General features: G+C 40.0%; 1 pseudogene; it reads right to left on the bottom strand.

Annotated features, from left to right (window-relative positions):
• Nucleotides 1-1,148: 1,148 nt before the first annotated feature.
• Nucleotides 1,149-1,286, bottom strand: LOC123819162 (annotated as a pseudogene).
• Between the last annotated feature and the right edge of the window lie 22,131 nt (nt 1,287-23,417).

Below are 23,417 nucleotides of genomic sequence, written 5' to 3'. Positions count from 1 at the left end.
GTATGTGCTGACAAAGCAAACATTCACATTTCACTTTGTTATCTTGTTATGTGAGTATTTCCCTATAATAATTCCCTATTGCTGCTATAACAAATTACCACAAACTTGAAGGTTTAAGACAACAGAAATGCATTCTCTGAACTGTATATTCTGGAGGCCAGAAGTCTAACATCAGCTTCACTGCCTGAAACCAAGGTGTCAGCAAGTCCAAGCTCTCTCTGAAAGCTATAGGAGAGAATCTATTTCCTTTGTTTTTCCAAATTCTATAGGTCTTCTGAATTCCTTGCATTCATTGCTTCATGACCCCTTCTTCCATGTTCAAAGCCTTAGCAACTTCAGATATCTCTCTGCTGAGGTTGCCACATAGTCTTCTCTCTTGTGTAGTAGAATCTGCCTCTGCCTCCCCCTTATGAGGGCATTTGTAATTACATGTAGATCCCATTTAGATTATCCAGGATAATCTCTCCATTTTGAAATCCTTAATTTAATCACATTGGACAAAGCTTCTTTTACTATATAAGGTATGATTCAAAGGTTTCAAGGATTAAGATCTGGATATCTTTGGGGGCTGTTATTTAGTCTACAACACACTCTATTAGTCCTGTGAACTTAAGGGCCTATGGTCTTATTAGCCTTTAAATTCCTAGCGCATTAAAAGTAACAAATGTTCAGAAAATATTCTCTGAATAAATACAATTTTGTTTCATTTCCATGCTGTGATTGTTAACTCCTCTAAGGAAGATTTTCTATCTTTAACTTTTTTTTTACTTTCCAATGAATGTAAGACAGCATAGATCCCTAGTAAATTCAATACTCTTGAGCAAATATGGTAGAGTAGAAAGAGACTTAGAATCCAGTCTTGGCTGTATCATTTATTAACAATGAATTTTAGGGCAACTTAATTTTTTGCTTCTCTGTAATTGTCTTTCTTCATTGGTAAAATGGAGAGGAGGAAAGAGTAAGCCTAGCTAGTGAGAACCCAAGCCCCACACTTCTGATTCATAGAGAACATTTCTGCTGTGATCTGTTTTATATACCCATTGAGCTTTTTAATACACAATTTTGTTTCAAAAACAAAAGGTTCTGCTTCTTTAACAAATTTTGAAAATTACTGTTCTTATCACAGTCTACCATGTGGATACTGAAATACAGAGAGGTGTACTGCTTTGCCTCCTGAATTTACTTTTGGAAACCATTACCTTGAAACCATTTGGTTGAAAGAGCCGCTAGAATCACTTGTGTCCTTATCCTGGGGGTTGCTAACATTCTCTCTTGTCTTAGCACACAAAGAAGAACTGTGTAAACTGTATGAATATATGATCAGTGGCATATATCTTATGGGTGGACAAAGGTCAAAATCTGCAGTACAATCCCATCAAATTGCAAACCACAGCAATTGTTCAGGAAGAAGGAATAGAGGAATACCAAATCAATCAATAAGCCAGGACACTTACTATATTCAGTGTGGTAAGGGGTACAACATGCTCCTTGAAAACAAGAACCATACCTTATTCTTATTCATATGACACATTTATATTGAATAGATGATTCAGTATCTGTCCCCAAAGGACTTATATCGTTGTTAGTATAGTACATTGCATATACAACTTTAATCTATTTCTATCAATAAGAAAGCCAAGCTGATTAGATTCACTTAGGCCAATATTTTCAGTTCCTCAGATATGACTTTCCTCAGATATAATCTTTCCTTAACTCCTCTTGCTCTCATCTCAAATTTTACAAAGAAGACCCAAGAAGATCAAAGCCATCTTTGTGAGTTCCTTCAAGGTCCTTCCCTTTCACTTCCGAAGTCCTCTCCCTGATCACTCATTCTTTCATTTTCTTTTTTCATTTTAGATAAAAAAATGTATCCTACCAGGATTTTTATTTCATTACTCTCCTCTGTCTCTCTCCCTCCAGCATATTCATCTCTCCTTTTCTGTAACTACTTCCTGTACTTCCATCTTTAGCACTCATCTTTCATCTATGCTCCAGATCAAATCTTACTAATTTCTGGGCAGATATTTTCAGGTAAATGTTCCTTAGACTCCTTAAACTCAATGGTTTTTAAATGAAACTCACTACTGCCTTATAAACTTCTTATGCAACATCCTGCCTCTCCTGATTTCCTCACTTCTTTAATGGCACTACAGTTACTCACTGTAGTGTTGAATCATTCTCACTTCTCACCATCCTTTACATCACAGGTGGCAAACACAAGGCCTGTGGGCCAAATCCTGCCCTCCACCTTATTTTATCCGGCCTGGCACCTTGTTTCTACCTGATGGCAGCACCAAGCTCTCACTTAACTGTTCAGGAGTGGTTACATTTATAGTCCTAAAATTACACTTGGCCCTTTGAAGGCAACTGTGAGACTGATGTGGCCCCTGGCGAAAATGAGTTTGATGCCCCTGCCTTACATCTACGTAGTCCAAGTCTTACTGATTGTAAGACTATAACATTGATCGCATGTGACCTGTGCTTTGTGGTCAAGTTAACATAATCCAAGCCCTCATTCTTTCCTAATATCACGACAAATGCCTCCTAAGTCATCTTTCTGTTTCTATTCTCATTTCCCTTCATTTCATTCTCCATACCAGGGTGCTTTCTTAACATACAGTTCTAATTATTTCACACACCTGCTCAAATGCCTTTGCTGAATCCACAGAATAAAACCTAAACTAGTCACCATTGTTATTCTATATTCAGCAACACAGTTTCATCTTCCTATAAACCTTACTTTTAGACCTACTTTACAGCTCTCTGTTCTAGAAATTATCACATTACATCCCTATCTTTGTAGACATTACCCACTCTATCTGCAGTCTTATCATGTCTCTTTATCAAAACTCAAGGCCAATTTAACTTTCAAGAAGACATTTTTATGTCTCTGTTTGAAATCTCTCTTTCCTACGTTGTGTTCCTTTCATTCTCTACTTGTTCCGATGAGGTTTGCCTTATTGTTCCTACAAATCCTGACACAATATGGGTGCCTATATGTTTGAAGTGAATTGAATCAATACATAATTGATACAATACACTGAACTATGGATTATGGTCATATCATATCGTACCATTCAAACTCATTGTTTCTTTTGGTAGAAAAAAAAGATTATCAATGTGTTATTTCATATGGTTTAACCTCATACTTAACTCCTTAATTGGATTTTCTATTTCTTTTTTTTTCTAGAAAGGAATTTTCACAGTGTAATGAGGTCATAATAGAGTGCCATGGTCCTCATAGTTAGAATAGAGAATGTTTATTAGACATTCTTATTTGTAATTCTACCTTTTCAGCATTCTCATTATGTTCCCTAGATCAGGTCACCTAAATCACTATACTAAGGTCATGAATACTCAAGGCTAATAACCAAACATTACTGGTAAAAAAGGCACATGTACTTAATAGAAAACAGTAATTTTGACCAAAAATAGTATGGCCAAACATCCTGACTCAATGAAAAAGTTTAATTTCAGTTCAGCTGATCTGGATCCATTGAGAAGGTATTAACACATTCTTGTTGCACTTTACAAATGAACTGAATTCTAATTCCTGTCTTTAAATTCATGATGGTCTATATATAGGAATTACTAAGAATAAATTAAATTGAATACACTTAGCCCCCTACACCATTGAGATTATAGCCCAGGGTTCAACTTGTACAAGAACAGAGTTCTGACAGTTGTCCTGAGTTAGTATTGACAATTCTGTAACTGCAAAGTCAAACCCACATACCAAATGCTTTTTTTTTCTTTATTTTTTTTAATTTATTGATTATGCTATTACATTTGTCCCTTTTCCCCCCTTCCCTCCCCTCCACCCTGTACCCCCTCTCCCACCCACGTTCCCCCCCTTTAGTTCACTTCCATGTGCAATTCTTATGAGTTCTTTAGCTTCTACCTTTCCCGTACTATTCTTGCCCTCCCCCTATCTATTTTCAACCTACATTCTATGCTACTTATTCTCTATACCTTTCCCCCCTCCCCTCCTCCCACCCCCCTGTTGCTAGCCCTCCATGTGCCCTCCATTTCTGTGGTTCTGTTCCTGTTCTAGTTGTTTACTTAGTTTCTTTTGGTTTTGCTTTAGGTGTAATTGTTAATAATTGTGAGTTTGCTGTCCTTTTACTATACATGTCTTTTTCTTTATCTTCTTTTCTTAGATAAGTCCCTTTAGCATTTCATAAAATAAAGGCTTGGTGATGATGAACTCCTTTAATTTGACCTTATCTGAAAAGCACTTTATCTTCCCTTCCCTTCTAAATGACAGCTTTGCTGGATAGAGCAATCTGGGATGTAGGTCCTTATCTTTCATGACTTGGAATATTTCTTTCCAGCCCCTTCTTGCCTGTAAGGTCTCTTTGGAGAAATCAGCTGACAGTCTGATGGGAACTCCTTTGTAGGTTACTGTCCCCTTATCTCTTGCTGCTTCTAGGATTCTCTCCTTCGTTTTTACCTTGGCTAATGTAATTATGATGTGCCTTGGTGTGTTTCTTCTTGGGTCCAACTTCTTTGGGGGCTCTCTGAGCTTCTTGGATTTCTTGGAAGACTGTTTCCTTTGCCAGATTGGGGAAGTTCTCCTTTATTATTTGTTCAAATAACTTTTCCACTTGTTGCTCCTCCCCTTCTGGTACCCCTATAATTCGAATGTTGGAACCTTTAAAGGTGTCCTGGATGTTCCCAAGGCTCTCCTCGATTTTTTTAATTCTTATTTCATCATGCTTTCCTGCTTGGTTGATTTTATCTTCCTTCTGGTCCACTGTATTGTTTTGAGACTCAGATTCCTTCCTTTCTCTATTGGCTCTCCTCCGCGTATCTTCCTGCATCTCTTTTATGGTAACCTGCATCCTTTCATCTAAATTGCGCCCAAAATCAACCAATTCCGTGAGCTTTCTAATCACCAGCGTTTTGAACTGTGCATCTGATAGATTGGCTATTTCTTGGTCGCTCAAAAGGATGAGTCCTGGGGGGACTGATCTGCTCTGTTGCACACATGTCTTATGTCTTTCCCTGTCTCTCCTTTTTTTTTCCCGGACTGGTCGCTCTTGTTAAGGTGGGGGGCGGAGCCTTAGGTGTTCACCGGGGCTGGGCGCCCCAGTCGCTAGATTGTGACGTTATATGTGGGGGGGCGGGGGCGGGGGCGGGGGCGGGGGCGGGGGCGGGGGGCGGGGGCGGGGGCGGGGGGGAATCAATGGCGGCAGTTCAATTCTCCTGGGCCCAGACCTTTCCCCGGGCTCCTGGGCTGCGAGCTCTGCCCTGGTCCACAATCGCTGCCCCCACTGGGTCCGGCAGCCGCAGCTTGCGTACTCAGGGTCCACCGCTGCGTTCCTGCGCCCCGATGGCTGTCGCGCCGATTCCGCGCCAAATTTCCCCCAACCTCCGTGCGCTGCCGACCCGCACCAGCCCCGCGCCCGCTCGGCTCGTTGTCTCCTACCAGTCTGGATGTACGGGTCTACTTCAACTTCTTGGCTGTCTGACTTCCATTCAGATGAATCCCCTGTCGGTTCTGGGTGTTATGCTGACTGTATTTTATTGTTGTTCTAATCTTGGTTGTGCGAGGAGGTACGGTGCGTCCACCTATTCCTCCATCTTGCCGGAAGTCCCCAAATGCTTTTGAATCTTTTTAAAACCCAGGATTCATGGCAAATGCATTTTTGATAACTAGATTAATGATGTTTAAAAAGAAGGAAGATCTTTTCATATGTCTATTGCCCATCTGTATGTCCTCTTTGGAGAAGTATTCAGATCCTTTGCCCATTTTTAATTGGGTTGTTTGCTTCTTTGCTGTTGAGTTTTGTAAGTTCTTCATTCATTTTGGATATTAATCACTTATCAGATGTATTGGCGAATATGTTCTCCCATTCTGTGGATTGTCTTTTTATTTTGTTGATGTTTTCCTTTACTGTGCAAACCTTTTTAGTTTGATGTGGTCCCATCTGTATATTTTTCTTTTGTTCCCTTGCCTGGGAAGATATATTCAATAAAATAATGCTACCTACGAGCATTGTCTGAGATTTTGATGTCTATGTTTTCCTCTACAATTTTTATGGTTTCAGGTCTAAAATTTAAGTTTTTTATCCATTTTGAATTTATTCTTGCTCAAATCAACATCACTTATCATCAGACCAATACAAATAAAACCACAATAAGGTATTATCTCTTACTTGTCAGAATGGCTACCATCAATAAATCAACAAACAAGTACTGGTAAGGATATGGAGAAAAGGGAACTTTTTGCACTGTTGGTGGAAATGCAGATTGGTGCAGCCACTGTGGAATGCAGTATGGAGATACTTGAAAAAATTAAATATGGATCTTCCTTTTGCCCCAGCAATCCCAGTTCTAGAAACATATCTGAAGGAACCCAAAACACTAATTTGAAAGAACATAAGACCCTAATGTTCATTGCAGCCTTATTTATAATCACCAAGATATGGAAGCAGCCCAAGTGTCCATCAGTAGATGAGTGGATAAAACAACGATGGGACATTTACACAATGGAATACTACTAGGCCATAAAGAAGAAGACAATTTTACCCTTTGTAACAGCATAGATGGACCTGGAGAACATTACGCTAAGTGAAACGAGCCAGTCAGAGAAAGACAAATACCACAGAATTTCACTCATATGTGGAATCTAATGAACAAATTGAACTAACAAGGAAAATGGCGACAGACTCATAGATGGAGAGCAGGATGACAGCTGTGGGGGAGGTTAGGGAATTGAGAGACTGAGCAAAAAGGAAAAAGGACTCATGGACATGGACAAAAGTGTGGTGATTGCTGGTGGGAGAAGGGTATAAGGGGATGAAATGGTAATATAAAAATACAATAAAGATTAAATAAAAATAAAAAGGAGGGGGAGTGAAGCAGTTCAACAAAATAATTTGGAATCAGTATATGTAAGTTTGAGCTCCTGCTAATTACATACTAGCTGATGACACTGGAAAAATTCTTAATTTCTAAGGGTTTCAATTCCTAACACTTTTCTTGTTAATTTCTTAGGGCTGTTTTGAGAACTGAACAAGATAACCAAAGCAAAAACACTTTCCAAGAAAAGGAATATTATCCTTACTAAAACTAAAAGGACAAATAAGTAACATTTTGAAGGGAACAAATCCTTTGACACTTGACAAAGAGGCTAAAAAATAAGTTTCTGAAACTTAAAAGCAATCTAGAAAATCCTAGTTTCCTGAGACTCCTGGAGGCTCCTGAAGGCTCCTAGCAAAGGTAATTATTTATGCTAACTGGCTGTTGCCATTTTTTACTTACAATTTCTCTCATTATATCTTCACTCTGATTCCTCACATGCAGAAATGGCTGCCTTTATATTTCATGTCTTCTTTCCAATATTGAGACTAATAGAGCACAGTGACATGAATAATAGCCAATCTGCCACAGCACACACCACACCTCATAACATGATTCATTGATGCAGTTTTGGTAGTGCAATGTTCCTTGATTTGAAGTTCTGTAGGTTTATGTTTTCCCTCTGTATTAACTTTGAACATATCATGTCAGTATTCTAAAGTACAGTGGCTTTGGACTGAAGAGATGCTGTATTTTGAGGGACAAGGACTCATGTTTAATATAGAATTGTGGTTTGTAGACTAAATCAATCCTAAATTTTCATGATTTTGTTTACATAAAAAATAACTGTCACACCAAAATTTACAAAACTATTGACATCACCAAGTATTTCATTGCTTTTCCTTAATTGCCTTTTTGTAAAGAGCAAGTCTGAGTAGAGCTACTACCCAAAGTCTTTTAATCGAATGAGCAGTGTATAAAGTAAGCAATGGTCATGCTGAGGGCAATCCCATTTATAGCTTGTCTGCTTACTTTTAGATTAAAAAAAATTCCCCAGCACTTTCTGGGAGATTCTTTCTTCAAGCCTGTGAGATACTCTGCTTGTTCTAGGACATCAACCATTTTCATATCCCTATACCTGTAAAGTCATGTATCTATAGAAGAGTGAATTCTCTATTTTTTAGCCTTGCTAATGGCCAGTTTTCACACACTGAATCAACCTGACCAAACAGTGACCTGAAACAGCATGTAAGACAGAGAGCATGTAGATTTGCCATTACAATCCAAAAGACTGGCTCTTAAAAGCTATATATGGTAACAGTTAAATCTGTGGCTGTTTAAAGATGGCACCCACAGAACAACTTTGGGGGAGCTATTTTCAGCTCAGTTTCAGATAGAGGCTGAATTCATGTTCTAGGACAATAGAGTGAGCCCTTTCTTGGGCTGAGGTTGACATTTCAACAGACTGATACATATTTCTTGAGCCCTTGCCATGTGGCCAAGGCTGTCAAAGTGACTGAATTGTTTGATTGAATGGGAAGGCAAAAGTTGAGTTTTAAAGCACAGATCAAATTTATGAAGTAAAACACTAAAATGAAAATGGTTGGGAAAAAGAGCCTGAGATATCTTAAAAATTCCTACCAACAGTGTGTATGAAGAGCAGGCTGGGGGACACATCTCAACATGGGACAGCAAAGAGCCATGGTGCATATGGTCACAGAAAGGGATGGGGCAAAGAGGACAGATCGGCAGTTACCCTGTCTGTTTCCTCTAATAGCCTCTAGCTGTCTTAAGAAGAAACACTGGATGCTTCTGTTCTCTTTGGCAGACAGGCAAATGAGTCAATTGGAAATTATGAATTTCCTACTATGTATGCTTTTCTCTAGGTACTGCAAGTTGCAAATACAAAGAAATAGGTAATATGGCTTCTACACTCTAATTGCTTATGGTCTAGTTAGAAAGTTAAGATATCTATGGATAACAATCCTACACTAAAAGTTTGTGCCATCAGCTAAATGGGAGCTATAGCTTATAAAGGTTATAGAAGTTCAGAATTCCCCATCTGTTTGAACCACTTTTTGCCTTCCTTCCCTGGTTTGACAAGCTAGGGTCAGTCCTTTCAGCACAGGCATTCCTAGGACCTGCACTTTACTTCCTAGTCCCTTTTTGGAGCCTGTAACTCTCTGTGATTATTTTATTTCTAGACACTCCCAGGTATAAATCTGTAATCAACATGAAAGTTCAAGGACACTTTTTTACCTACCGCTGTATCTCCAGCATGAGGCAGAGTGCTTATTTGCTTTCTCATGTACTTAATGTAGTATAATTTTCTAGTATTTAATTTTAGGTAATTTAAGTCAATATAATTTAAATACAACAAACATAATTCATTTAAAATGTTCAAGTTTTGATACATGCATACAGCCATTGAACCACCACCACCACAATCAAGATATGGACCATTTCCATCACCTCAAAAAGTTCTCTGGCACCCCTTTGCAACCCGTCCCTACCTCTGACCCTGGTCTCAGGCAAACACTAATGTTTTTGTTCAATTTTTCTAGGATTTCACATATATAGAATTATATAGCATGTACCCTTATATCTAGCTTCTATGATTTGACATAATGATTTTGAGAATCTCCCTGCTACTGTATTGTCACAATAATTTTTGTGCATAATACAAAAGGGCTTTTTGACAAAGAATGTATTTCAGTCTTTTGTATTGAATTTATTGGGGGTGACACTGATTAATAAAGTTATATAGGCCATAGGTGTATAATTCTATAACACATCATCTATATATTGTATTGTGTGTTCAGCACCTCAAATCAAGTCTCTTTCCATCACCATTTCCCCCCACCTTTACTCTTTACTACTTCCCTCTACCCCTCTTTCCCTCTGGTAATCACCACACTGTTGTTTATGTCTATGAGATTTTTTTATTAATCCCATCACATTCTTCACCCAGTTCCCCAAATCCCTTCCCTCTGACAGCTGTCAGACTGTTCTCTGTATCTATGACTCTGTTTCTATTTTGTTTAGTTTATTTTGTTCATTAGATTCCACATATAAGTGAAATCATATGGTATTTGTCTTTTTCTACCTAGCTTATTTCACTGAGTATAATATTCTCCAGGTCCATCCATGTTGTTGCAAAAGGTAAAATTTTCTTCTTCTTTTTCTTTTCTTTTCTTTTCTTTTCTTTTCTTTTCTTTTCTTTTCCCTCCCCTCCCCTCCCTCCCTCCCCTCCCCTCCCCTCCCTCCCCCTCCCCTCCCCTCCCTCCCCTTCCTTCCCTTCCCTTCCCTTCCCTTCCCTTCCCTTCCCTTCCCTTCCCTTCCCTTCCCTTCCCTTTTTTGCACCTGACTAGTATTCCATTGTCTAAATGTATCACTGCTGGCTCTGGCCGGGTAGCTCAGTTGGTTAGAACTTTTTCTTTTTTTTTTAATATATTTTATTGATTATGCTATTACAGTTGTCCCATTTCCCCCCTTCACTCCCCTCCACCCTGTACCCCCTCTCCCACCCACTTCCCCCCCTTTAGTTCATGTCCATGTGTCATATTTGTGAGTTCTTTAGCTTCTACATTTCCCGTACTATTCTTCCCCCCCGCCCCACCTATTTTCAACCTACATTCTATGCTACTTATTCTCTATACCTTTTCCCCCTCTCTCCTCCTCCCACCCCCCTGCTGCTAGCCCTCCATGTGTCCTCCATTTCTGTGGCTCTGTTCCTGTTCTAGTTGTTTACTTAGTTTCTTTTGGTTTTGCTTTAGGTGTGGTTGTTAATAATTGTGAGTTTGCTGTCCTTTTACTATCCATGTCTTTTCTTTATCTTCTTTTCTTAGATAAGTCCCTTTAGCATTTCATAAAATAAGGGCTTGGTGATGATGAACTCCTTTAATTTGACCTTATCTGAAAAGCACTTTATCTTCCCTTCCATTCTAAATGAGAGCTTTGTTGGATAGAGCAATCTGGGATGTAGGTCTTTGTCTTTCATGACTTGGAATATTTCTTTCCAGCCCCTTCTTGCCTGTAAGGTCTCTTTGGAGAAATCAGCTGACAGTCTGATGGGAACTCCTTTGTAGGTTATTGTCCCCTTATCTCTTGCTGCTTCTAGGATTCTCTCCTTCGTTTTTACCTTGGCTAATGTAATTATGATGTGCCTTGGTGTGTTTCTTCTTGGGTCCAGCTTCTTTGGGGCTCTCTGAGCTTCTTGGATTTCTTGGAAGACTGTTCCCTTTGCCAGATTGGGGAAGTTCTCCTTTATTATTTGTTCAAATAACTTTTCCACTTGTTGCTCCTCCCCTTCTGGTACCCCTATAATTCGGATGTTGGAACGTTTAAAGGTGTCCTGGATGCTCTTAAGTTTTTCCTCGATTTTTTGAATTCTTATTTCATCATGCTTTCCTGCTTGGTTGATTTTATCTTCCTTCTGGTCCACTGTATTGTTTTGAGACTCAGATTCCTTCCTTTCACTATTGGCTCTCCTCCGCATATCTCCCTGCATCTCTTTTATGGTAACCTGCATCCTTTCATCTAAATTGCGCCCAAAGTCAACCAATTCCGTGAGCTTTCTGATCACCAGTGTTTTGAACTGTGTATCTGATAGATTGGTTATTTCTTGGTCGCTCAAAAGGATGAGTCCTGGGGGACTGATCTGTTCTGCTGGAATCATGTCTTATGTCTTTCCCTGTCTCTCCTATTTATTTATTTATTTATTTATTTATTTATTTATTTTTCCGGTCTGGTCGCTCTTGTTAAGGTGGGGGGCGGAGCCTTAGTTGTTCACTGGGGCTGGGCACCCCAGTCGCTAGATTGTGACGTTATATGTGGGGGCGGGGGCGGGGGCGGGGGCGGGATTGGGGACGGGTGGGAACAATGGCGGCAGTTCCGTTCTCCTGGGCTCAGACACTTCCCTGGGATCCTGGGCTGCGAGCTCTGCCCTGGTCCACACTCGCTGCCTCACTGGGTCCGCCAGCCGCAGCTTCCGTACTCAGGGATCACCGCTGCATTCTTGCGCCCCGGATGGCTGTCGCGCCGATTTCGTGCCAAATTTCCCCCGACCTCTGCGCGCGCCGCCTACCCGCGCCAGCCCCGCACCTGCCCGGCTCGTCGTCCTCTACCAGCCTGGATGTACGGGTCTACTTCAACTTCTTGGCTGTCCGACTTCCATTCAAATAAATCCTCTGACAGTTCTGAGTGATATTATATCTGTAAATTATTGTTGTTCTATTCTTGGTTGTGCGAGGAGGTACGGTGCGTCCACCTATTCCTCCATCTTGCCGGAAGTCCTCTGTGTTCTGTACGGTTAGAACTTTTTCCATATATGCCAAGGTTCTGGGTTCAATTCTCTGTCAGGGCACATAGGAGAATTAACCATAACTAAATGGAATGGCAAATCAATGTTTCTCTCTTTCTAACATACTCTCTCTCTCTCTAAATCAATACAAAACAATTTTAAAAATGTACTGCTTTTTTATCTACTTATCTATTGATGAACACTTGGGCTAATTTCAAATCTTGGTTATTGGAAATAACACTGCAGTGGACATAGAGGTGCACATATCTTTTTGAATTAAGGTTTGGAGTTTCTTTGGATCTATCCCTAGAAACTTGGTCATAAGGCAGTTCCATTTTTAATTGTTTGCGGTAACTTCATACTGTTTCCCACAGTGGCTGCACCAATTTCCATTCTCAGCAACAGTGTACTAGGGTTCCCCTTTCTTCACATCCTCACCAGCACTTGTTGTTTGATGATTTATTGATATAGCCATTTTGACAAGTGTGAGCTGATACCTGATTGTGGTTTTAAATTGCATATCTCTGGTGATTCCTGATGTTGAGCATCTTCTCCTATGTCTATTGACCATCTGTATGTCTTCTTTGGACAAGTGTCTATTCACGTCCTTTGCCCATTTTTTAATTGGATTGCTTGTTTGTTGTTGAGTTTTGCAAATTCTTTATAACCCATTATCAGATGTATCATTGGCAAATATGTTTTCTCATTCAGTGGGTTGTCTTTTAATTTTGTTGATGGTTTCCTTTGCAGTAGAAAAGTTCTTTAGTTTGATCTAGTTTCACTCTTTTCCTTTTGTTTCCCTTGCCTGAGGAGATATATTAGAAAAAAATATTGCTACGAGAAACGTCCAGGATTTTATTGTCTATGTTTTCTTCTAGGATTTTTATGGTTTTGAGTCTAACATTTATGTCCTTAATCCATTTGAGTTTATTCTTGTGTGTGGTGTAAGAAAGGTTTCATCGCATTTTTTGCATGTATCTGTCCAATTCTCCCAACACTATTTATTGAATAGACTATTTTTATTCTGATGTATATTCTTGTCTCCTTTGTCAAATATTAATTGATTATAAAGGTGTCGGTTTATTTTTGAGCTCTCTGTTCTGTTCCATTGATCTATATGTTTATGTTTATGCCAGTACCATGTTGTTTTGATTCTTATGACCTTGTACTAAAATTTGATATCAGGTATCTTGATTCCTCCAACTTCGTTTTTCTTTCTAAAAATGCTATTAACTATTTTGGGTCCTTTGTGGTCCATATAAATTTTTGGAGTATTTGTTCTAGTTCTGTGAAATATGCCGGTGGTATCTTAATAAGAATTGTGTTCAGTGTATAGATTGCTTTGGGTAGTATGGACCTTTTAATTATGTTAATTATTCCTATCCATGAGCATGGTATATGCTTCCACTTCTTTGATTTCTTTTTTCAGTGTCATACAATTTTCCAAGTACAGGTGTTTTGCCTCCTTGGTTAAATTTAATCCTAGGTATTTTATTTTATTTTATTTTTTTTCTGCCATCGTGAATGGTATTGTTTTCTTAGTTTCCCCTTCTGATAGTTCATTATTGGTATATAAAATGCAACTTATTTCTGGATATTTATTTTGTATCCTGCTACTTTAGTGAATTAATTTATCAATTCCAGTTGTTTTTTAGTGGAATCTTTAGGATTCTCTATATACAATATCATGTAATCTGTGCATTTCTGTTTTATTCTCATGTTTTCCATGTATTATTTCAGTAAGTTTCTCAGGACAAATGAACAAGTTTGTTCCCAGGATGGTGTGAAATTTTGTAGTTTGTTAACAAGTGAAAATCCTTAGCAGAGGCTTCAAAACTTTCCTCACTGTTAAATGAACTTGGATAATATATTGAAATAAGTATATGATTTTATACATTTGAAACTCTGGAGTTAACGTTCTTCTTTTTCTTCTTTTTATGTCCTTTTTTCTCATTGCCAGATCTATTAGTCACTGGTTTTATCTTGTAATACAGTTGACTAAGAGCTTCTACCAGGAGTAGGAAATCTGTTAGATCTGCCATTCACTTGTCATTAATTTGTGCTTATGTTATTTATATTAGCCTCAAAGCAGAGTTTCTTTGAAGGAATATTTTTAAGTTACATATCAATTCATTAAAGGTTTCTTTATTTTAAGATAGAAAATCCTCAAGTCAATGTAACCAGGCTCACAGAAAGTGTATTTTGTTGTAATCAGGAGAAAGTAAAAGGATGAGCCCCAGCATCACTATACACTCATCTGTGTGGAGGGACTCCAGCTCTTTCCTTCAACACCGTGCCTCCCTTATGTAATAGGTGGTCACATTAATACCAAGTAAGAGTGCCAGTCTATATCCATGTATTCAATATTCAAAGAACTTTTCTTTCTCTCTTACTGTTTGAGGTAAAATATAAAAATAGAGTCTCCCTTACTTTGAAGACCATTTCTAGGCAGTGGAAGGTTATTGAGACCTCATGAGTAGAGGAGAGACATCATAAAAAAGAATGTTATATCAATGTGGTGATACTAAACAGAATATATTGCAAGGAGTAGTAGCTGGTGGTACAGGGAATAATTAGAAGTTGTTTTGTGATTTTTTCATTTATTTCTAAACCAGCATATTTAAGTAGTTTATACTCAAAGTAAAATATTTAAAGGAAAAAAGGATATAAAGTCCTCTTTCTCCCCTCAAGTTTCAGCCCAAATCCTTAGCTAACTACTGTTAATAGTTTCTTGTGCATCCTTCTGGATAGTTTCTATGTGTATACAATCATACACATATGGCTATACTTGTCTATTTGCATAAGTGTGATTAACTATTCAGTGTTGTGAAACTGATTATTTGCTAAATAATATACCTTAAACAATTTTCCACGTATGCAAATAGAGGACCACTTGATTCTTTTTTTAAAGATTTTATTTATTTATTTTTATACAGAGGGGAAAGGAGGAAGAAAGAGAGGGAGAGAAACATCAGTGTGTGGTTGCCTCTCACAGGTACCCCACCAAGGACCTGGCGTGCAACCCAGGCATGCATCCTGATTGAGAATTGAACCAGCAACCCTTTGGTCCACAGACCAGAGCTCAATCCACTGAGCCACACCAACCAGGGCATCTCTGATTCTTTTTAAGTGCTACTGAGTATTCTATTTCATGGGTATGCCATAAGTTTTTTAACCAGTCCTCTTTATTTTGTATTTTGATCCTTAGTAGAAACACTGCAGTGGCCATGTGTATATATGCCTTCAGAGGGTTATTTTTAAAAGCAACTTTGCTGGATAAAAACACATATTGGTTTTATTGTTGAATAACAAACTGCCTTCTAAAACAACAACCATTTATTTGTTCATGATTTTGTGGGTTGTCGGTTTGGGCAGGACAGAGATGGCATATGGCTCATTTCTGCTGCATATGACACCAGTTGGACCCACATGAATGTTCAGCCTGTAGGTGGATTGGCTGAGAAGTTGGCTGGTCCTAGATGTCCTCTCTCTCTTGTCAGGGGCTCCAGCTCTAAGGGCTGCTACAGCTGAGATGGCTGGGCTTTTCTTTCTCACCATGTGATCTTTCTCTCCCTTTGGTGTCTCATCCTCAAGGAGGTTAGCCCAGGCTTATTCACAGGGTTGTTATAATACAAGCAAATGAGAACAGAAGATGAAAAGCTTCTTAAGGCCTAGACTAGGAAGTCATGCAATGTTATTTCTTCCACGTTCTATTGGTCAAAGAAAACCCATAGCGTCCCAGATTAAGAAGTCAGAAGATAAGCCACTTCTTGATGGAACTTGTACCAAGATACATTGCAAAGACATGTGTTTACAGAGGTATAATAAAATGTTGAACCACCTTTGTAAACAGGAATGTGTAGATATTTACTTTGGCAATTTTTTCCAAAGATTTTATTTATTTACTTTTAGAGAGAGGGGAAGGGATGGAGAGAGAGAAGGGGAGAAACAGCAATGTGTGAGAGATGCATCCATTGGTTGCCTCTTGTCTGCCCCAGCTGGGGACCTGGCCCACAACTCAGGCATGTGCCCTGACCAGGAATGGAACCTGCAACCACTTTGTTTGCTGGATGATACCCAAGCCACACCAATCAGAGCAATTTTGACATAACTTTACAAGTAGGATAATATTGTAATTTCCACATCACTGTGGAATAATAATACAAGAGTGATGCAAAACCCATTGTAAAGAAATAACCAAGTGGGCTTGTTAACTGATTACATATAGGGTTAGGGTTATAAGTAAGAATAGAAAAATATTTTCATGTTCGAAATTAGGCTTCTATGCAGTTGCCAAAGTTTACAATATTAGGGCTGGAAGAGCCCATAGGAAATTATCTGCTCCAACTCCAGTTACTGCTCAGATTCCTTTTTCAAAGACATTCTTGAGGTGCTTGAGTGCCTTCAGTAACAGGGACATACACCTTTGTCTCTTACAATAGTCCACTCCAGTTTTGGAGAGTTCTGCTACATGGGTCTCTCCTGAAGCCAGCCAAACTTTGCCTTCCTGAAGCTTCAACTCCTCAGTCTTACTTTTGATCTGTAGAATTCAGAGAATGATTCTATTCCTCCTTTGCCATTAAGGCCTTCAATAACTGAAGCTCACTACCATGTCCTTACCTAGTCTTTTTTTTTCCTCTTTTTTTTTTTTTTTTTTTAGAGAGAGAGGAGAAGGTAGGGAGAAAGAGAGGGACAGAAACATCAATGTGAGAGACAAACATCAATTGGTTGCCTCTTGTATGTGCCCTGACAGGGGACCAAATCTGCAACCTAAGCATGTGCCCCAACCGGGAATCTAACCAGCATCCTTTTATTTTGTGGGATGATGCCTAACCAGCTGAGCCACACCAGCTACAGTAGTCTTTTCTTCTTTTGATTAAATGTCCCCAGGTCCTTCATCTGTTCGCCATATATCTTCCAGAATATCCATCCTCTGTGTGGTTAGCAGTATTTGGATATGCTACTGTTTGGCAACGTCTCTCAAAATATAGTGTCCAGAACAGAACACAGTACACAAGGATGGTCTGGTATATAGCAAAGCAGAACCATTACCTCTTTTCCTTGGACATTCCATATTGGTTAATAAAACTAGGGCTACACTAGCTATCTTGGAAGCTGAATTTTATACTCTATTCATTTCTATTTTCAGTAAATAAAAAATTTAATGTGTTTTTTTCAGGTATTCTATGTTTAGTAATGTGCCAGAAGATGCTTGAAAAACCCTATTTTTCCAAGCCAGGACCTTTATGCCATTTTCTGTGTGACAATCTTTTATTTAAAAAATAGGCTTAATAAACTCTCTTTCATATTCCCGGAGAGTGGTATTACCAGTACTTGGCCATTTTATTCCTAAATGATAATTTGTGCATTGCATGCTTTACAATGGAATGGAACAACATGAGACGGTCTGCAAAACTGTTATTGCTTCCTTTCTGTCCTGAGACCACCTGTATTTTGGTTACTTTGCAATTTTTTAAGTACAAGGGAAGCTCACTTCTCTGTGTCCCAAATGAGAAAATAAAGCTTGTAATTATAAATTAAAAGTATCAATCATGTTGGTTATAGGAGTGAGGTGTAGTCTCTCCTAAGACACAAAAAACAGGTGATGTTCAGAGCTTGGTTCTCCTGAGAAAGTTGAGAGGGGTAAAGTTTACACTTTTCATAATTTAATTTATTTCTATACTCATCTGTGGACATGCTTATTGATTTTAGACTGAGGGGAAGGTAGGGAGAGAAACATCAATGTGAGAGATTAACATTAATTGGTCGCCTCTTGTACTTGCCCCAACTGAGGACAGAACTCACAACCCAGGAATGTGCCCTGACTGTGGATTGAACCTGTGACCTTTGGGTTTACTGTACAGTTCCCAGCCAACTTAACCACACCAACCAGGGCATACTTCTTGTTTTGTTTGTTTGTTTGTTTGTTTGTTTAAAGAAAGAAATGTTACCAGCAAAAGATTGAAAACAATTACAGGTAAAATCTAATTATTCTTTAATATTATCTTTATCTTCTGTTGAAAAACTCTTAACTCCTTTTGAGTTCAAAATCTTTCCCTTGTTGCCTTATGAAAATACTCAATTAATTTATGTCCTGGAAAGGAGAGGTGTTCCCTAATTGTTAACTAAGAATTCCCCTAAAATAAGAACTGGCTGTTTTCAGCATAAATATAAAACTTTATATTTATTTATATCAGTCAAGGTTCATCTTTTAGATTCAAAAAATCTAGCTTGGAGAGATCTTTAAGTCTTCTGATTATGCCATAACAACACAGTCATTGACCCTACCAAATTCTTAGGATAAGTAGACTTTTTATATATGTTTTGAATGTCCTCCTGAGTCATTAAAAAATTGTTAAATAAGACAAGCCCAAATTTCCAGCTCTGCAGTGTGACATTAGAACATTCTTCAAGATTATGGTGAGCCATAATCAGGACCTTTTGGCTGTAATAAATTTGACCAGGGCTGGATTCACCAAGTTCCACTGGGCACTCAGCCCATGCTTCTCTAGCTCATCAAACAGGACATCATGGAAATCACTACTATCTGCTTCCTGATGACCTCTTTTTATTCCTCCCTGAATTCCTAGTTTTAAACTCAAGTTTAAAGTTATTCCACAGACTGGTGTTTGTTTAACCGTCATAAGGAAACATTTCTAATGCAGAGATATTTTTAAATGTCCATAAAGTTCTTTAATTTAAAAATGCCAAATTCATCTATATACCAAATAAAGTGAAATAGCCCAATGCACACTATTCTTAGCTCAATCTGCCAGAGCATATTTGCATAATATCACATTGTACTGATTTCAGCTGTTTGTAATATCAGGACCAGACGGAGCAAGGCCAGGAAACAGAGTGGAAGTGCCGATAGATGCTACAATACTGTTTTTCATTAATGAGAAGCTTAAAGAAGGGCCTCTAAAAAATAACACTTGTCAGAACCTTAAATGGATACTGTCTAAGGAGTATTGATTGATCTTGACTAGCCAGGAAATTAGAAAGAGGAGAGTCACCGTGAAACAATTCATCTTTGTCAATAAGAGTAATTTGCTTCTGTTGGAAACCTTCTCTCTCCTGGTTCATAGGATGCAGTCTTCAAAAAATGTAAATTCCGCAGCAATTTTCATGTGTTGTCTTGAAAAGTCCTCTAATCACAATAATTATGTATGCTTATACTTGTTGCCTTAAACCACTTTAAAAAAAGATTTTATTTATTTATTTCTAGAGAGAAGGGAGGAGAGAAAGAAAGGGAAAGAAATATCAATGTGTGGTTGCCTCTCATGCATCCCCATATTGGGGACCTTGCCTGCAACCCAGGCATGTATCCTGACTGGGAATCGAAACACCAAAACTTTGGTTTGCAGGCTGGTGCTCAATCCACTGAGCAACACTAGCCAGGGCCCTTAAACCCCTTTTAATCACATTCACCTACCAACACAAAGTAACTTAGAAATGAAATGTTGACCCAATGCACCTAGGAGTTGCTTACTACTGTAACAATGAAAATGGGGGAAGTTTTTAATTTGTGTCAATGAAAACCAAAACTTATATTCTGTTGAGAGCTTCCAGTCAAGACAGCAATGTAGGCATACATGGCTCACCTCTTCTCACAACCACATCAAAATTACAACTAAAATATAGAACAACCATCATTCAAGAATGTCAGAAATTGAGCTAAATGAAAGTCTGACAACTATGGAATTGAAGAAACCACATCTATCCAGACTGGTAGGAGAGACACGCATGCAGAATGGGCTGCTCCTATACCCACGTGTGGCAGATAAAAATTTGGGAAGGTTATCTAGGGACTGAAGAGTCCCAAACCTACACCAGGCCCCCCAGCCAAGGGTACCAGTACCAGGACAATAAGTTCCCATAACTTGTGGCTACAAAAAGCAGTGGGGACTAAGTTGGTAGAGGAGGCTGCTGGAGCCCTCATCAGTTCCTCTTAGGAAACCTACACATGTACTCACCTACTCAGACTCGCTCCTTTTGAGCTCCAGCACTGGAGTGGCAGCTTGAAGGGCACCAGTGATATACAGGGAGAGATTGAAGTATCTGGCATCGGGGTGAGCAGAGGCCATTGTCCCTTTGTTGAGCCCCAACCCCAACAGAGCCAGTAGGCTGGTGCCATATCTGAGACCCCATCAACCTAGCTCACACGGTGTGATCACCTTGAAGCCTCTACCCGACCCAACTTATGGGCCCACCCCAACTGCTTTTCCATATTAATGACTGGTCTTGGATCCTAAATCCTACCAAACAAGCAACAGCTGGCTTTAGTGAGCCCTAGCAGAAGCCATATTAGAGTCACAGCTTGGCTTCCCCTGGGAATCTCCAAGCCCAGCACAAGTAGCAGCCATCTCAGATTGCTTGACAGCTTAGGTAGGGTGGACCCGGGAAAAACACAGGTTGGGGCAGACCTTGGCCTACACCACCTGGGAAACCGCAGGGCCAGTGCACCCAGTGTATAGCTACAGACCACGTTGGAGAACCACCACCCTACCCCTGAACAGCTGATCCTCCACAGAGGGCAGAGGTTGGGGATAAGTGGTCACAGCCAGTCCTTACAGCTGACTGGCCTGAGTAAATCCCTCCCATTGATCTGCCAACAGAAACCGAGGCTCAACTACAAGATGAGGGTGTACTCAGCCCACACAAAAGCTGCACCTTGAGTACCCAGCTTGGGTGATAGGGGAAGCTGTGCCACTGGACCCATTAGGATACCTACTACATTAGGCCACACTATCATGACACAAAGCCAAAGCAGCTCTACCTAATACATAGAAATAAACACAGGTAGGCTGCAAAAATGAGGACACAAAGAAACATGGCCCAAATGAAAGAGCTAATCAAAATTCCAGAAAAAGAGCTAAATGAAATGGAGATAAGGAATCTAACAGATGCAGAGTTCGAAACACTGATTATAAGGATGGTCAAGGAACTTAGTGAGGACCTCAGCAGCATAAGAAGACCCAGTCAGAAATAAAGGACAATTTATAGGGAAACAACAGTAGAGTGGATGAAGTAGAAAATCAAATCAATGATTTGGAACATAAGGAAGCAAAAAAACACTCAGAATAAGAAAAAAATCCAAAAAAATGAGGATTGTATGAGCAGCCTCTGGGACAACTTTAAGAGGTCCAACATTCACCTCACAGAGGTGCCAGAAGGAGAAGACAAAGAGCAAGAAATTGGAAATCCATCTGAAAAAATAGTGAAAAAAACCCCAAAACCCTCCCCTAATTTGGTGAAGGAAATAGACATGCAAGTCCAGGAAGCACTGAAGGTCCCATATGATGATGCAAAGATGTCACAGGTAGGCACAAGTAACCAGGTTCTTGGTGATCGGGACAGAGTTGAACCGAACACCCAGAGTTTATGGCAGAGAACATGGGAGCAGGCCAACTGCAAGCAGAGATTGGTCTCATGGGCTGGAGGAACTCTATTCTTATAGGGCAGATCCTTCCTGGCTAGTTTTGGTGGGCTTTTACTGCGCATGTACAAGTAGTTGCATTACTTTGAAGCTACTGCATATGTGGTCTCCCATGATTTTCCCTGATTGACTACCAGGGAAGAGGGTCCCACAATGCTACCAAATTGACTCCCCTTTCTCCTTGGTCCCCCTGTACTAGGTTCACCTTTCCCTATGCCAGAGAATTATAGCTCTCCATGTTAGAGATTGGTGAAAAGGAAAGGAATTATTTATTCAAGTTATACAGACTTAAGAGTAATGACTTAATGTCTTCATCAAAATCCCAAAGTCTCTTAAAACACCCACAAACACACACAGTCCTTCCTTCTCCCCCTTTGCCTAGTCTGAGGTACCATATCTCAGGAAAAGAAATAGAAGTCCATGGTTCAAGCAGCCCCTGGTTCTTCCCAGTAATCTGTGTTCGGCTGGGAGGCCTCCCCTGGTTCCCAGCACCATCAGCTGTGTTGCCGGTATTTCCAGCTAAAGCCGCGTGGTGATTCTCTGCTGAAGCTGCATGGTGATCCTTTGCTAAAGCCGCATGGTGGTTCTTCTCATGGCTGCAGAGAGGGAGGCCCCCACTCTGCCAAAGCGTCTGGTTCTCCTCACTGCCACAGCCGCATGGTCTTCTCTTCAATGGCTGCCGAGTCTGGGTTTAAATCCCCTCACCAATCTTCCTCTGCAGCCCCATTTCTGACTCCTCCCACAATTAGCTACACTTGCCAGCACTCCCATATCCTTCCAGCTTTACTGGGCTGCCATCATGAGTCTGGGCAGGGGTGGCCCCATGTCATGCAGCCAATCATCTCCAAGCTCTCATGCAGGCGCTGTAATTAGGGGGAGTTGCCTCCCAGTTACATCTTGGGGGGAAGTTCCTTCCATCCCCCTGGCTCAGAGCATGGCCACAGCTATTTAACATATCTATGCAACCAGTTGAAGGTTATAGCTATGTTAAATGACCATGCCAGAGGATAGCTGCAAAGCTGTTGCTATGCAAAACAGCTCTCAATGGCCCTGCTCCATGTGTCCCTTCCCCCAACTCACACCTGTGGTGGAGGGCGAGGACATCCTATATATCTTTCTAATATTTCCTGGACACCTTGAGTTCTGGACCCCATTGCAAATCCTTCTTTTGGGGGCCCCCTGGCTGTACCCTCCTACAAAGAGGCCCACTCTGAGACATAACATTATTAAAAGGCCAAAGGTTAATTATAAAGAGAGACTCTTAAAAGCAAGAGAAAAGAAGTTAGTTGCCAGATTGTTACCAGATGGGAGTGACCTGGGGGAGAATGGATGAAGAGGTGAGGGGATTAAGAAGTACAAATACATAGTTACAGAATGCCCATGGGGATGTAAAGTACAGCATAGGAAATGGAGTAGCAGAAGAACTTATATGCATGACCCATGGACATGAACAATGGTTGGGGGATTGACTGAGGGAGTAGGGGACTCTGGGTGGAGGGGAGCAGACGGGGGGGGGGGGTGGAAATCAGGACAACTGTAATAGCATAATCAATAGAATATAATTTAAAAAATAATAAAAAATATATTCTGTTAAGTTGACCAAATGGTAGTTTTTTTTTTATTAGAGTGTAAGTGTTACAGGGTGCAGCCAAGAGGGGGGACCCCAAATGGGCATTTGAAATGGGGTCCAGAACTTAAGGTGTCCAGGAGATTTAAGATGTCTCCAACCCCCCCACCCAGGGTGTGGGTTGAGGGAAGGGACAAATGGAGCAGGACCATTGAGATCTGTTTTGCATAGCAACAGCCTTGCAGCTACCCTCTGGCATGGTCATTTAACATATCTATAGCCTTTGGCTGGTTGCATGGATA

Source organism: Phyllostomus hastatus, unplaced genomic scaffold, assembly GCF_019186645.2.
Source record: "Phyllostomus hastatus isolate PE091 unplaced genomic scaffold, TTU_PhHast_1.1 phas_contig_30, whole genome shotgun sequence".
Lineage (NCBI taxonomy): Eukaryota > Metazoa > Chordata > Mammalia > Chiroptera > Phyllostomidae > Phyllostomus > Phyllostomus hastatus.
This window is presented reverse-complemented; position numbering and strand designations above follow the sequence as displayed.